The sequence below is a fragment of the Zootermopsis nevadensis genome, unplaced genomic scaffold (assembly GCF_977971745.1).
Source record: "Zootermopsis nevadensis isolate Lab colony 2312 unplaced genomic scaffold, Znev_1.0 Znev_ptg000016l, whole genome shotgun sequence".
NCBI lineage: Eukaryota > Metazoa > Arthropoda > Insecta > Blattodea > Termopsidae > Zootermopsis > Zootermopsis nevadensis.
This window is the reverse complement of record NW_028259148.1, coordinates 4,871,965-4,887,434: the sequence shown is the minus strand read 5'-3', so window position 1 is coordinate 4,887,434 and position 15,470 is coordinate 4,871,965. Positions and strand designations below refer to the sequence as shown.

The 15,470-nt window shown below is 38.0% G+C and overlaps 2 protein-coding genes across 4 annotated transcripts in view; one reads left to right on the top strand and one right to left on the bottom strand.

Annotated features, from left to right (window-relative positions):
• The window catches only part of Ssrp (structure specific recognition protein), a 63,047-nt gene that overhangs the window by 19,554 nt on the left and 28,023 nt on the right, over nt 1–15,470 (top strand). The window lies entirely within an intron of this gene.
• Nucleotides 1–15,470, bottom strand: part of LOC110836812 (uncharacterized) — a 63,970-nt gene that overhangs the window by 38,306 nt on the left and 10,194 nt on the right. The window lies entirely within an intron of this gene.

The following is a 15,470-nucleotide window of genomic DNA, read 5'->3' as shown; positions in this document are numbered from 1 at the left end:
CATGGCTGGTCTTACTTCCAAGGTTTCCTTAATGTATTCGTCTGCCATTCAGTTTAATCAAACCTACGCTATGAAAAATATAGGTCTACTTCCGTATCCTAATTTCTCATTTTTTACTATGGCCTTGTGTATGGTTATGGCCTTTTGCTACCTCATAAACGTATTATATCTAACTAATTCGATAATCAGAATCAGTCCCCACTATTTATGGAATCATAAAGTCCATTTCCGTGTTCATAAGTACCGTTAACTGGATTCTGTCGTGATCCAAATGAATCCAGCCCACATATTCAAACTGTATTTCTGATTTAAAATACGCTTTTTATTAATATTCTCTCGTCTATGTATAAATCTCCCAAGTGATGTCTTTCGTTCAGGTTCACCATCTGTAATTTCGTATACATTTCTCATTTCCCAATTATTATGGCAAGATCCGTTCGTCTCGTGTGTCCGTTAGTAGTACTGTAGTCGGGGCGAATCTGTGCGCTCGATATCCGTTATAATTAAAAGGTTAATGGGGTCAGGGGTGGTAGATAAGGACACTCAGACATTCCGCACGAAAAAACTATTTCCCAGGTGCAATACTTCATAGCTCGCCGTCTTATTTCTTATATCGATAATATCTTTCGTTTGCAGTATATGTGGTTTTTCCTTCTACTCGCAGGCTAGTTAAGTATGTAAATCGCACGGTTTCGCCAACTTTATATTAAGTTTTGCAGTTTGTGTGTATGCGCGCGCGATTTATTTACAATTTATATGTTTTTCCTCCACTCTGGGCCGATTCTGGAAGACGAGCAAAGAAGTAATAAAACTGAGTAAACAAGAAATTTTTGCTGTTTTCCGCAAGGTATAGACAGCCCTGAAGGAAATTGTTCGCGTGGTCGAGTTGTGATGCTATTTGATTCTTCTATGCTTTGCAATCGTCAGAATTATCACTATGAAAAAAGCTAACAGAACATGTTTTGGGAAGAACTTATAGCACTTGTTTCCTTTCAGATGTTTGAATTTTTATTTACTCGTATTATATAAATAGGCTTCTCACTGCAGATACTGGGACAGGGTTTCTTCATCTTCTCCGTATCCTTCGGTTTTGCCCTGTTTATGTCAATCCAGAGCTTTCTCCGTATTCACTTGTGTGTCATCTGGGAGAAGGACAATGTGCCCCTTAGAGGCCGCAGATCGACAGGCACTTAGTCTCCCTTCAACTCGACAGTAAATTAAAAGGTCTCATGAAAATCTGTCAGTTGCTTAGAACTTACCAGGACGGACGGACACACGAGTATGACAATACTACAATTCTATCTCTTCGTATAAATAAAACAAGTTTATAATTTATCGTATAGAATCAATATGTATTTTTTGACGTAAATACGTCTATATTTTCGGGTCAGTGTCATTCGGCAAAAGGTGAAAGGAAAAAGTGTAACAATGGATTATCAACAAATAAACAACAATGGTTACCTAGGAAACTTCATCTGTTTATCAACAAATCGACAATATTACCTTACCTTACCTTACCTTACATTACACAACATTTCATTACATTACATTACATTCAGCTACCACAGACCCATCTTAAGCGTAACTAATTCAAGTTAAATAAGCAAAATCTTAATCAAACTTTACTCAATTGTAAAGCATGTATAAAGGAAATATTTAGAATAAAGCCAATATATAAACTTCCTTTCCGTATAGACGTATTTACATCAAATTCTCCGGAACCGTGGTTCCACTGACATTTTTTTTTTACGGATTACAAACCCACGTTTTATATTCTTCAGTGCAGTTTGAGGTACCAAATATCAGGTATCGTTAGACATACACTTTTAACATAAGAACGTCTCAAAAGTTATTTGAGCCGGTGTATTTGAATAAAACCCGGATAAAATCGAATGTTTTTATTAGTCGTAACTAAAACTGGATTAGCAGACACATTCCTTTGTTTTTATATTCTTTTTTTCTTTTCGACGTAATTGTAGGGACGGGCCAACAAGGCACAATTTATTTCTGTCACCACACATCGTCACATGAAGGTGTGGTGATTTAATTTACTCCGCACGTCAGCTCTCCCGCTGCGTCTCAAGACAACTTCGTCTTAATTAAAGAGATAACTGAACTACCAGCATAATATTATTGTAATCTGCACGGTATTGTAGCAGAAAATTGCTGAAATGTAACAATCAAAGGATTATGATCTGGTGATAGTTGTATCGACCATCTTCAGGACCCCCATCATGTTAGCAAAATTGAAATATTTTAAAAATATAAATTACGCTGTAATCGCTTCTAACCTGACGAGTCAAGAGGACGGAAATTTGCGAACATTATTACATTTACGAGATCTGAAGTTTAAACAGTGTTGGTGTTCGGAACTAAATTTATGAAAAATGCGCTTATTGGCTTCAAAATGCCTGTCTGTCTGTCCACAGTTCATAAAACTTAATACTAAGAAGTTTTACTAAATTTTTTGGACACATTCGAGTTTTGGTTAAAATCGAAGTTGCCATTCTGCGCGCAGTAGGCTCCCACACAACCACGCTGAGGAATGTTCAGGGGAATCCCCCAACTACGTCATCACCGAACCACACTGAATGCGGACAACTCGCTGCAGATCTTCATAGAGGTCAGTGGCCATGTTCTGACGGTCCACAACTCCTTATTAGGGGGTTTCAAGAACTGAAAATCTAGAAACAATAACAGAACGAACGTTTAAGAATTATAACGCGATGTGTACATTTCCTAACTTGTTAAATTGTCACGGCATGTGAATCCACTGTGGAAGCTGCATGAATAAATATATGCACGAATGCTGCAACTCGTCACTGACTGCTTATGACCCGAAATTTCCAGATGTTCTGTTTACGCCAAGCTGTCTTGTGCATATGAATAATTACTGGCCCGGATTGGTTTGTGAGTTGCTTGAGGAAGGTATTCAATTGCGAGGCCGTGCCCCGTAAGAATAAGAAATGTCTGTCTCGAGGCTCGGGAAAGCCCGCTTGATTCACAACATAAATCTTACTTGACTGATGTTCCATTCAAGGAACAGGGAGCTTCATCGTTCAAAGAACTTCATGTTTTAACAACGAGACATAGACATCCTTGATTCATTTGTTTTTCGAGCATTCGCGCTATGGACGTACGAAAAACACGTATTTGTGTTGAACTGACGAACTGTAAAATGTGAAATTTAACTTCATAATGAATTAATGTAATTTGCGCTGACTCGTTGTTTCTGATTTAGCTTCTTGTTGGCAGGAAATTGAATAAAATCTCTCCGACGTGTTTCTTCAGCTGCTGCAAAAGTCAGGCAGATGTCGCCAATGGAAGTAACTGTTTTGAATCCCTGAAGGAAAGTGTCTAGACCTACCCACTTTGTGTCCATGGTTCTAATAGCTCATGTTGATTTTTAAAGGTCAATTTGAGGCAAAATAATGTAAGAAATATTCTTTATCGCTAAAGTCCCGTATCTTGAAGGGTTTTGAATATCTATAAGCGTGTACATCCGGGGGCGAATACGTTTTATGAAGCTGGAACGTTAAATTATTGATATAAACCTGAAGATGAGGTATTATCCATCGAAACATGTCGTTTAATAAATAAAAAAGCGCTAAATAATGTTAAATCGTATTTACGATTAAAAGCGCCAAAATATAATATTTTATACTACATAATGTTTTAATATTATATAATTTTAACAGCATCATTTAACTTCAACGTTTGTGTATGGACTGTAAAAATAAATATAGATTAAATTATTGTTATTGAAAGTCGCAACCGAAGGTAACTATGACAGACTAGGAAGTCAGGGAATTCCCCACAGCTGAAAAGCGTGTTAAGGGCAAGTTATTGCCAGATTTCAATAGAATCATGAATTTATCTTTATTAAAAGTCCCCAGCGTCAGATTTTACGTAATTCAGAAACTGTCGGTGTAATTCATAGGTGCAGTTTTCGCAACTTTAGTTGCGAGCTCGCCGACAAGGAAGTCGAATATGCGATAAAGTTCTGTACCTTGAGAGTATATGCAATTGGACGTATAAATATGATGTAATTATGTTTCGCAGCGCATTATGATTTTGAAGTTAGGAAGAAAGCATATAGAATATGTCAGTAGTGAATAATGAGGTAAATTATGATAGACGTGTGGAAGTTATCAATCTCCGTGTTATATGTCGAAGCCGGGATCATCGAAACACGAACTAGGGTGGTTGTAATATTTTGCTTGCATCCTGAATTCCCTTTCAACGTGCGAACGTTGCTGTTCAATAAGACGCAAAGATTTTGCAGAAAGACATTCGAATCGCGTCTGGTCGATATGTTAACCCGCAGAACACAGGCGTAGTGTGAGCTGCCTGTCAGTCACGGCGATTCATATCCCTTTCATTCAAATGTAAATGTTGAGATACTCTTGCCTCGAGCTAACCGCGTTGTATATGAGTTTGTTACATGTTACTCCACCCGGTGTTTGCTAAGTACGCATCATCTCAATGTGAATTGTCTGTAAAAGGTTTTTTTTGCTGGTTTCGTCAAGATAATTTGCAAATTTTGGCAACTTATCTCTAAAAGATAAAGGCTTACAAAAATGTCACGTTTGAAACACTGTGTTGGATTCTGGTCATTGCTTGCCGTGTATTTGATTTGCACGACGTTTCGGGAGTTGGTTGTCTTTATACTGAACTTATTTTGTTTCATTAGTAATAACCCGGAGCCTTTCGAATACGAAGCTGGTATGCTATTAAATTACAGTATTCCTGTAATAAATCAGACAGTGTAAGAAGTCTTTAATAGTATCATTATCAAATATATCTCACATCTTAGATTATTTTAAGTAACAAACCAAATTCATTTTCGGAATGATGGTGTTGCCACCAGAAATCGTCCCTAATTCGTACTGTATACACAAACAATGAAGATTATAGTCTGGTCATTGATACATAGTGTAATTAGTGGCAATTAACATTACGTTTAAATTAACTGATCAACTTACTTCATGCAACACATTCTTATTGAGAAGCTGGTAGTCAATTAAGTTATCAAGAATTACCTCGTATTTTATGACGCCCTAAGATCTATTCCCTTATCCTGAATCAGATTAACTCAATTAATTAAGGATAACATTTAATGTTTTTCCATTGTAAAATGTGTTAATCATATATTGGAGTTACAATAACTTGCCAACACACAAGACATATTAAAAATAACAGATACAGAATTGTGTGTCAATCTGAATGCATGTATCGATTAATTGTGTGTTAAAAGAGTGGAATCTTATTTCTACGCACCCAGTATAGTAGAGTTTGATACTCTTTATGCACAGAACAATGGAAAACATCCCGTCCATCATGTGCGTGATAGGTCATTAGTTACTGACATCATTATAATTGTAATTTAAAACGTACACGCGAACATATGAGGATACACATGTGCTGATATCACACATAAGTTTTTCCCGGCTTTAAATATCTCAGTCAGTTACGTCCGTGGTTAAGCGCCAGCACTCTGTCAAACCTAAAGTTCAGGCCACACGCCTGTCTTCTTGCGCAGACCGCCATCTTTATCAAAGATCAGTGAAAGTGTAACGTGTTGATCATCACTTCCGGTCCCTTTCATTAATAGTGTTCAATCCGGTCTCTCACTGTAAAAACACTGTAAAGGCTGTTCGAGAAGTCTTAGAATATTTTAACCCAAGAGGCAGGGATGTACAAATTTGTGCTGTTAACAAGATATTATTAGAATGGTGAGAATACAGGTTCTCACGTCGACATGCGTGAAGATAGCTGTTTTTTGGGATGTTGTACTGTGCAATCTGGTAAAAATTTACTGATGTGTCAAAGGTGTTTACTGTCTCCATCTTCAGAACTGAAGTATTCATAACCCAGAAGAACATCGCAACATTACCGTGTGAATCTTGAAGCTTAAGCTCTGAAAATGATCTAATAAGTTATTTATTGAATATAAAAAGTATACACTTCGAACATATGGTTCGTATCTTGAGTCTGCTATCCGCGTTTTCCGTAGTTTTATTTCAGTATTTTGAGGGACGTTAATGTTTTTGAAGCCTGAGTCAAACTTTTTCCAGGCTTATCAGGTAATGTGTTGTAGATGATAAATTTATCGTCGAATAATTCTGGCGCCTGTTTAATACAAAATTACGTTGTTTTTACGTTTCTCGTTTATCGCGTTTTCGATATACTCAGCTAATTGCTGGAAACCAGCCCCTGCGTATAACAGGAGTGGTTATGTCTTCTAGTGTACTTTCAATTGAGTGTTACAACACACATTAGTTGTCGCAGTTAAAGTAACAAATAAGTAAGGTTAACATATTTAAAATTAAATTATTTGGTTATTCCGTCAAATCACAATGTATTTAAAATAAGATAATTAAAATAATTAAAATATCATTCTTTGTTCCATATCGAATAATAGATTTACAATTGGAACAGTTACAACATGTTTCGGTTTTATTAAACCATCATCAGGTGTAAAATTATATTAAATTTAAAACTCAATTACAATTTTTTACAATTTTTCGTAGTGTAGTTTTAGAGGTTGTGTCCAGATATTTTCATATAATGGATCAATTGAAGTGATGCTTTTGATGTTTACATCGGTCTGTGAAGTAAATTATTCAAAGAAACATTATTGAATATGGATGAATATAGAAAACAATTAAATAAATAAATAAATAATATTATAAGGAAAGTAAAATAAAACATACCAGAGATGAAATAGTAGACAACACAGTTGTGTCTGGAGGTGATTCAGAAGTATTCATCCATATTCAATAATGTTTCTTTGAATCATTTACTTCACAGACCGATGTAAACATCAAAAGCATCACTTCAATTGGTCCATTATATGAAAATATCTGGACACAACCTCCAAAACTACACTACGAAAAATTGTAAAAAATTGTAATTGAGTTTTAAATTTAATATAATTGTACACCTGATGATGGTTTAATAAAACCGAAACATGTTGTAACTGTTCCAATTGTAAATCGATTATTCGATATGGAACAAAGAATGATATTTTAATTATTTTAATTATCTTATTTTAAATACATTGTGATTTGACGGAATAACCAAATAATTTAATTTTAATTCAATAAATCACAATATGACGCAACAACACTATTTTATGGTTAACATATTTGTTTGTTTGCTTGTTTGTTTGTCTGTCTGTCCGATTCTTTCGTTTTCCCTTTTTAATCCTTTATTTTTTATTTTCTTAATTCCATACCATTTTCTTGCTAGCTTTGTCAGTGTCTCTGTTATAGGCGGAATCAACTCCTGTGCAGTACAATCTAACCATCTAACCTCGAAACCGAACATCAATGGAATCTCTAGCTCAGGGACTCCATTATGTTGCTCCACTCCGTGTTGCCACGGCAACATGTCTAATGTAGAGATAAGAGCTCTGACATTTCATTAAGCAACGATTATCAGTCTATTTATTTCTCTGATGAAAATGATAGAAAGTACAAGATGGCAATCAGCAGAGTTCTTCAAATAATAATTCCTGCTACAAGGCTGAAACATTTCTGATTATACATGAATCACACCATTTTCTGCACCGTAAAGTATTCTCACGTAGATGACAGAGTTCAGGGTTATTGCGTCAGTCTCCTAGTAGTTTATTAACGTTTCAGAGGGCTAACCTTGACGGTGGAGGCAGTGAAATCCCTTGAAACGTCGGTAAACTTTTACGAGATTTCAAGGTGCAGTATTCCAGAAATATGTCATCTTCATATTCGCCACCTTGAGAACCTGAAATACCAATGGTGACGTCTGTGTATAGCCTGTTACAAAGAAGTCGCAAGTCACGTATTTCTTACTTCTAGGAGGTTAGCACTGCAGTAATGCTGCTGACTTTTATTTGGGAGACATCTGGTTTTAATTCATTGAAATGCTTCAGGAACTTTTTCAATCTGCATTCATAAGTATTAGCAATTTACATTTTGTTATACATTATATACGAGGGTCGCTCATTAAGTAATGCCCCACATTTTTTTTCTCAGCCAATAATGAAGATAGAAAAGTGTACTTTTACATGCTTGAGATTTGATGTTTCCCGCGTTCGTGTACGGAGTTTCAAATGTTTCCAACCAATAGCGGAGCTGTAGTGAACTGTAAAAATGGCGTCTGTGAACGACTCTCGTTACAAGCAACGAGCTGTAATTGAATTCCTTGTTGCTGAAAAAGAAACGGTGGTGAACATTCATAAACGTTTGTGTGCTGTGTATGGAAGCTGTGCAGTCGATAGGAGCACCGTTGGTCGCTGGGCTAAGAGAGTTAAAGCTTCAGGAAGTGAAGAAACCGAGCTCCGTGATCTGCCGCGCTCTGGGCGTCCTGCCACAGCCACCACTCCAGACATGTTGAACCGCGCGGATGCCATTATTCGTGAGGATCGGCGCATCACAACTCGACAATTGGCCCAACAGCTTTCAGTCAGCAATGGAAGTGTGATTGCAATTATCCAGGCTCTCGCATATTCGAAGGTGTGCGCAAGATGGGTTCCACGAAGTCTCACAGCAGACCACAGGATTCAAAGGAAAACGATTTCTTCTGAATTGTTGGAGCGTTTTGATGCTGAGGGAGAGGTCTTTCTGTCCCGGATCATTACAGGTGACGAAACCTGGATACACCACTTTGAGCCAGAGACAAAAAGGCAGTCAATGGAGTGGCATCATCCTCAATCACCGAGAAAGAAGAAATTCAAGACAACTCCCTCCGCCGGAAAAGTCATGATGACTGTCTTTTGGGACAGTGATGGGGTCATTCTTGTGGATGTGATGCCAAGAGGTGCGACCATCAATTCAGACGCGTACATCAGGACCCTGAAAACCCTCAAGAAGCGTTTTCGACGAGTTCGGCCTCACAAGCATCCAGCAGAAATTTTGCTCCTGCACGACAATGCACGCCCTCACACAAGTCTGAGAACCCGGGAAGAAATCACCAAATTGGGTTGGACGGTGCTACCCCATCCACCCTACAGTCCAGATCTGGCACCCTCCGACTTCCATCTCTTTGGGCCACTTAAAGATGCTATCCGCGGAACAAGATTTGAAGATGACGAGAGCGTGATTCAAGCAGTGAGGACATGGCTACGTGCACAGGACAAGAGCTGGTACCGGCAAGGCATGCATGCACTTGTTCCACGCTGGCGTAAAACCGTACAAGTTGATGGGGACTATGTGGAAAAATAGTATGTGTAAAGGAAACATTGATTTATATTGTCACTAAATTTGAGCCATCTTGAATAAATATGTTCTGAGGAAAAAAATGTGGGGCATTACTTAATGAGCGACCCTCGTAAATTTCGAAGTTGGAGTAGAGTAATTAACCCAAACGGTTGAACATTTCCTTATATCAACACGTCATGTATTTTTTGAGTTTCGTATGATTCTCAGTATCAACAGTGATAACTTCCTTAAAAAGAGTTAACCAGTTGATCTTCGTAATGGTGAAGTGTCACGTTTTCTTTGCGGTACGGACTCAATTCTTAAATACTATTCAGACGAGTTTCGGCTAAAAGTGCAAATGACAATTGTTAGTTTTAAGCCGTGATCTAAGAATTCGGGTTACCTTCCGCCATGTCAGACTGTGGGGAGTGGCTACTGGCTCCATTTGGGTGTTGATAATTAGAATTCGCGTCGAGGAAAAAGGACATAGGTAGTCAGGTATCAGAAAGTTAACGTCGTCTGTTATTCCAACTGAAATGAAACCTTGCTACTATTGCATTAATGTTTAACTAGTTACGAGTACATAAAGCCTAACCTTAATCTTTTTTTTTTTTACTTGTTTATACTTGTTTCAGTCACATTAAGGCTACCATTCATCCCGTATTCAAATTTCATTCACTGTTCCTTCGTTCTGGCAATTTTACATGCTAATAAATTACACTACGCCAGTCACATAAATGAGAGTATAATGAAATAACGTGAACAAACCCAATAGATGTTGACTTTCCGAAGGGAGTTTGGGCTGTGTTTAAGCTACAAGGCCAACCAGAATCAAAGATTATGCTTTCTTGACTTTCATTTATTCAATACAAAATGCCATTTTTGTTCTGCAAGAAATAAACTGTCACATCTAAGAGAGATATTCATTTTTCACGAGACAACGACATGTAGTCTATAGGCACACTTAGACTGCACATCGAGATCTTAATGAGATCGGTTGTTATCGATTGTATTTTATTTTTATTGTCATTAATTTGGAAAGTAAGTTTGCCAACGTGACAATTTTAAATTAATCTGCTGGTATCGTAACAGACATGAATTATACGGACTTAGACTGAAATGAATTTTCTTAAGTCTTCTAAAAAAAATTTTCCAGTTTCTCTTAAGCGTTTATATAATCGCCGCTGTGTGTGAGAGAGAGAATTTTAAATCTCGTTTATATTGTTATGAGATTAAGCATCTCAGTTATGTCTGTTGGGCAAGAAGGGAAGCCCAGACCATTTCTTTAACTTGAAACTACAGGGAAAAAAAAATATAACTATTGAAACAACCAGCCACGGAAATCAATCCAGTCAGTCTGGGCCAGTCCGTGTAATAATTCTCACGCAATCAAAAGGTGGAATGTGTAATTAACATTCATAGCACGCCGACAACAAGGAGAAAGAGATGATGTGACATAAACCCATTAGTTTGTTACTGCGCTTGCAATTTATTCATAGAATCGTGTCTGAGACAAACAAAGCTTCAAACTGCGTATTCAAATTCGTCTGTGAATTCTATAAATTAACTCTTGTGCACGTCGAAACAGTAGCACAAACGTTCTCTCATTTATGATTTGAGTTTTTCACGGCGGTGAGTCTGATGAAGGCGATCGGCCTGATGATGGAGGCAGCAAGGACCTCTGAAACGTCGGTAAACTTTTACCAAACTACACGGCGCAACAACTCTCGGGTTCGATTCCCGGCGGTGCCCGAATTTATAACTTGTGTTGGGCAAGGCCGTGGTCTAGGCAACACGGAGTTTTCCTCCGTGGCATCCCAACAATTACTCCATTCACACACAGAAGAAGGCAATGGCAAACCACTTCTGGATCATCTGCCAAGAACGTATATGAACAGGTCCCAGTCCGAGAAAAGGATGGAAGGATCCTGTTCATATGGATCTGTCGTCAGACAGAACACTAAATAAATAAAATTCTTTACACAAGAAGCGAAATTCTGTAACTCGTTGCGTATTAACCAATAAAGAATGGATTTTAGGTTGTCTCATATAAATACAGATCAAAGAAATGAACAATGAAGACATTTAAATGTCTTAATAAATCTATCATTTTGTCATTGCATATTCGGGAGTTTCTGAAAGACAGAACCGTAAGTGGTTTTATAAAATTAACTTAATGATTCATATTGTGTTATAGTAACCATGTTTGCAAAGAACGCGCTAAGAAAAATACTTAACGGAATATTGTGTATCAAATAACGGTAGCAAAATTTGGCTCTGTGGTGTTCGCCACTCGATGGGTTTGGACATTACAAATGTTTTGACTGCCTTCGGTTGGCAATGAAGGCAACGGAGATGTCGACCTAGACAGGCATCAGGCGCTCGGCCTTGCTACCAGGAACACGAAGCGTGCAAAAGCAGTTCATTTCTTGGCATCAAGGTTCTTAATATTTCCTTGAGTAACGTTTCAGCGTGTTTGGCGATTTGTAAGAAAGGAAGAATGAAACAAATAAATGAAAGTGAACTTGCGTTCTCTTACACATACGATCTGTGTCCCCATAACACAGATGGAATTCATGTAAATTCACCAAAATTGCTGGACGAAAGAGATAACAAATAATTAATGAAATAAAGACATGATAAATGTAGTTCTCTGCAGAGTAGACTGTGTCCGACTAACACGAGGTAAACTACACTAGACTTTCGATTGTCTGGCGGATTAACCTGCTCTGTATGGTTTAAACGAAAATTAAAAATTGGTTTAAAAAAATATGTTGTAAAATTTACAACGTTTGAAAATAAAGGAATAAATAAAACAAGATATTATCTAACGTATTAATATAAATCATTGTTTCTGAAACGTGAAATTTGCGACATTGTATATATCCTTTGGAATTCGGTACACCTTTGTTAATTAACATTGTTACAGTAATTTCTTAATAATGTATTTTAATTTTATATAAAATTCTTTCTGTTATTACTAAATATTTAAAAGTTCCAGCTGTGTATGTCTGTAAACAAACTTACGTACAGTCCACGACTGTAATCTTGAGAATTGCAAGGAATGCAGTAAGTCCGTAGCGTTAAAGGCTGAAGCTATATTTCCTCCGTCCTCCTTCACACCCCACCTCCTCACCCCGCAAGTCTCAAGATTACAGTCGCGGACTGTACTTGTTAAATTTTCTTATTTTTCTTTAATTTTTGTGGATTATCTGGGGTCTCGATGATCTGGGAAAATATATTTCCCAACCAACCCGGATAATCGAGAGTCTACTCTATCGTTAACAGATAATTCTAATCGTAACGAAATTCGTCATTGTGATCCTCTTAGCTTTCGTTATAAATTGCGAGTAATGGGACCACATAGGACGATAAACAATCTCGTTAGACGTGTGGGTGACATGTACCGATTAATCAATTAATTATGGGTGTATACAGATCAGTAAAACCTGTCCATCACGCTGCTTGAGCTAACAGCTGCCGCTGGATCGGATTCTCCACCGAGTTGAAGAGAATTAATTGTAACTGCTTCAAAGTAAAATGTATTCATCTGTCACGAGATAACGTCAAACCATTGGTCTCTATGTTGGTTTACCTTGAATGCATCCAGTGAACTTTGAAAATGCACAATTTTATGGGTGTGAAAAATGACTATGTATACTCTTATAACGACGTGGTGGATAATCGGCGAATGTCACACAAGGAACAATACTGCTCGGGAATGCGGGACAAAGTAAGATCATAACCGTCCATTATATGAATTCAAAGCTGAAGTTTAAAATATATTTTTCGTTTCTTTCTGCTTTCACATGAGCATACATAAAAGTTAATTCAACTGAAACACATTTTTGTTGTATTCAGTCGAAGTCTAAAACAGTAGAATACAAGTAAAGACATGTTTCTGAAATTTAAAATTTGAATATTTAGATGCCGTACTTATTATTATTATTATTATTATTTGTTATTATTAGTGTTCTGTCTGACGACAGGTCCATATGAACGGGATCCTTCCATCCTTTTCTCGGACTGGGACCTGTTCATATACGTTCTTGGCAGATGATCCAGAAGTGGTTTGCCATTGCCTTCTTCTGTGTGTGTGTGAATGGAGTAATTGTTGGGATGCCACGGAGAAACCGGGGAAGCCCCCGGAGGAAAATTCCGTGTTGCCATGAACCACGGCCTTGCCCAACACAAGTTATAAATTCGGGCACCACCGGGAATCGAACCCAGGACCCCAGGATTAAAAGGCCAGCGTTCTAACCGCTAGACCACCGTACAGCGTGTGTAAAATTTTAAAATTGACTAAAACCACTTAAAAAAATTGAAGAAGACAATGATTTTTATACGAATGATTATTGGGTATATGAATTAGCAGTGACTGGAGTCGCTGTTAATATTTCGCTGCCTGGACTCAGCCTTCCAGTCGCGGTAAGCCAAGTAACGAGTAACAGGTTAGTCACTGGACTGAATTCGGTCTTTTTTGACTGAGGAAGGAAGAGTTCTTGTCGGACATGGCTCCTTCTATAAGCAAGTAGCCGAGGCAGCAGTGCGCATTCCATGGGTTCTTGTATCGTGTCTTGGATCTATTGTTTCAGGCGACGCGAGCACAGGTGAGATGCCCCGTGTCGTTGCTGCATGATGGATGTTGCGTTCCATCGTGACGCAGACATTACAAAGAAAGAATGGGCAGGTTTTCACGTATCACGTTTCAAGTCTTTTTATTTGTGTTGCCTTGCTGCGTGTTAATTTGTTCAGCCCTTTCTTTGGCTAAAAATGCTAGGAAGTTCTGTTTGTGTCAAGTTCTATCACATCTAGTTACAGTAACTTTATTTTTCAAAACGTGTTTACCATTGCTTAAACACACCAACTTCTTGCATTCAAAACTGTAAGACTGCTTATGCGTATAATTATATATTTTAATAGTTTTCTTATACAAATGTATATTTTATATACTTTAGCTATAATATACATAGCAAAGTGCATTTCAAAAGTCTTATAATTCATGATCTACATTAACGGCTTCATTTTTTTCCTATCTGTCGAATTTTGCGCGAAGTGAAATTAAAATAGGACTTCGTCTTTAAACTAAGTAACTAACTAACTAGATGGCTTACCGAACCCGAAGGTTCATCACCGAATTAACCAAAGCCCTCCACCGGTCCCTGTCCTGGGCCAACAAAATCCAGTCTCCTTCAACTCCTATCTCCCATAGATCCCGCCTGAGATTATCCTCCCATCTACGCCTAGGTCTCCCCAGCGGTCTCTTCCCCTCAGGCTTCCCGAACAATACCCGGTGCACATCTCTTGTCCCATCCATGCGCGCTACATGTCCCGCCCATCTCATTCTTCTCGACTTAATCACCCTCACAATACTGGGGAAGCAGTACAGATTTTTAAGCTCGTCATTGTGCAGTTTTCTCCACGCCCCATCGTCTTCCCTCTTAGGCCCAAATATCCTCCTCAACACCCGATTCTCAAACACCTGCAATGTGTGTTCCTCCCTCTGAGTGAGAGACCATGTTTCGCACCCATACAAAACAACAGCTTCGTCTTTAAAACTTCGCTTAATACTTTGTTATATGACACAATATAGATTCCATGAATGTTCGTAACTTGCTATCATCTTTGGACTGTGAAGCCATGTTGTCTTGTAGGTGGTAAAACGTGTGCCCTGAAGATTGAGGCAGTACGTTCATCTGAAACGTTGGTAACCACGAATAAACAACACGGTGTCACAGTCCACATTTTCTCGGCTGTTAAAACCTCCGATCTCAATTTATACAACCACAATAGTTTGAATCATTTTTCGGTGTGAAATTTATTAAACAAGGTTAAAAGTACGTAAGGTCTGAGGTTCATATTTCGGCCTGGAGTCTCTCCAGACAAATGAACTTATGCCATAAGCGTTTCCTTCCATCTGAACTCGTTGTTAATAAACACTGTCGATTGGTGGTCATTTGCTGAAAAGGGATTTTGTGCCTTATGGAATAATGCTTATGAATACGTACCTTGTTATATAACCCTTATCACGATAATGATGTTAAGGGATTTTGGGCCTTATGGGAATTTACCAGTGATCATGTAATTTGTCTTAAAATGGTATGAGGTACAGAAAACATTGTAAGATAAACTTTATTTATTCAGTGTTCTGTCTGACGACAGGTCCATATGAACAGGATCCTTCCATCCTTTTCTCGGACTGGGACCTGTTCATATACGTTCTTGGCAGATGATCCAGAAGTGGTTTGCCATTGCCTTCTTCTGTGTGTGAATGGAGTAATTGTTGGG